The following is a 1,914-nucleotide window of genomic DNA, read 5'->3' as shown; positions in this document are numbered from 1 at the left end:
TCTTTACCTATGTTCTCCTGGAACCCACAGTAGGGGAAACTCATGTAAGTTATCAATGGAGGGAACATTTTTCCTTCTTTCTCTATATTGACATTAAAATAATTTTTTCAGCTGTATGCCACTCAACAACTAGTACAACATTTACTAAACCTTGTACTGATGGAGAGAATAAACAGGAGGTGAATCAATACTTCTTTTTTTATTTTTCATATTTCAGGACTTTACACACAGGAAAACTTTAAAGGTAAAATGATGCATGATGAAAGGTTTGTGTACTCTATCAAAGTTGCACACCTATTAAAACACCACAGCTAACCCCAACCAACTAAAAAAGACAATATTTGTTTACCGGCATACCAATAAAGAGGCTGAAAATAAGAAAATTAAACAAAGTAACCCTGGGAGCTAATTTAGCTAATGAAACATCTTGATTTATTCATTGCACACTTATCTATAACCACTTTGTTAAGGCATGAATGGAAGCATTGCAGGTTTGCTGCAATGTTATAATTTTAATTACAAAGTCAATTTCTAATTAGTTGATCAATGTTTATTAATCTCCAGGCATATATTAGCCTCCTAGTGAATAAAGACATTGCAAAGATTTACATGTAATTTCAGAGGTCAGAAAATAATTATGTTCATAAATGTGACTAAGAATACACAACCCAAGTCACAATCATCTACCCATGTCATCTTCACAGAAGTTTGCTAAATAAAACTCCTTCACTATCATATATGAAAATATTTTACTTCCATTCAATGCTTGACATTAAATCATCAAGGACATAGCAAATGCTCCTCAAAATTTCCATTCTAAAGTTGGACAGCAATGCAGATACAAAGGTCTCATCCTATATAGAAAAACATTTGGTGGACAGTGAGGAAGGTGTGTGCCATGGGAGACACAGATGATGGACACTGTGATGAGCAGCATCAGCACACAGCACACATACCTCAGGGTCTCATAGAGTGACATGTCCACACACAACAGCTTAGCATGGATAAGATCTCAGAGAAAAAATGATTGATTTCCCGGGACTCACAGTAGGGGAAACTCATGGTGATGGAGTCAGCATAAATCCATTCAAGGAGCCACCAACCCAGGAGCCCACCACCAGGAACAGGCAGGTACTGTGGTTCATGAGCACTGCATACCAGAGAGGGCTGTGCACAGCCACATACTGGTCATAGCCATGAGGCCCAGCAGGAAGATCTCTGCTCTGCTCAGTGTCAGGTGGAGAAAGATCTGAAGCATACAGCCCGGGAAGGACATGGTCTTTTCCTTGGATAGGAGGTCTTGCAGGACAGGAGGTCTTGGGGACAGTGATATAGATGTAAACAATGTCCATGATGGACAGCTGACTGAGCAAGAAATACGTGGGTATGTGGAGTTAAGAGTCCACATGTATAAGCAGAATCATGACCACATTGGCTGTTACTGCCACCACAAAGATGGAAAAGACAGTGGCAAAGATAACCCCAGGGAATCCTGGGTGGGTGATGAGGCCCATGAGGATGAAGTCAGTGGAGTTCCAAGGTATAGCCTCTGAGGTCATGTCACATCGTAGCTCCTTGGACTGCAAGACAGAAAACTGGTGAGTTAGTTAATAACTCAATATTTAAGAAGAGCTGAATGAAAGGAAGGGCCCAATGCATGTCAGAGGAATGAATGAAAGAAAGAGTATCAACATCAGAATTATTTCAAATCCTGGTTTCAGTATTAATGATCAGTATGACACTGTATAGATAAATTAGTCTGTAAACTAACTCAGTTTCATCATCTGTGATCTTCCTAGGCCTAAACTATAGGCTAGATGCAAGACGTAAATGTAATAGGCTCTGTGCCTGTAGCACAGTGGTTAGGGCGCCAGCCACCTACACCGGGGCTGGTGGGTTCCAATGTGGCCTGGG

The 1,914-nt window shown here is 40.5% G+C and overlaps 1 pseudogene; it reads right to left on the bottom strand.

Annotated features, from left to right (window-relative positions):
* Positions 1-802: 802 nt before the first annotated feature.
* Positions 803-1,559, bottom strand: LOC128572543 (olfactory receptor 2T2-like; annotated as a pseudogene).
* Positions 1,560-1,914: the final 355 nt, after the last annotated feature.

This window comes from Nycticebus coucang, chromosome 20 (genome assembly GCF_027406575.1).
Source record: "Nycticebus coucang isolate mNycCou1 chromosome 20, mNycCou1.pri, whole genome shotgun sequence".
NCBI classification, from domain to species: Eukaryota; Metazoa; Chordata; class Mammalia; order Primates; family Lorisidae; genus Nycticebus; species Nycticebus coucang.
This window is presented reverse-complemented; position numbering and strand designations above follow the sequence as displayed.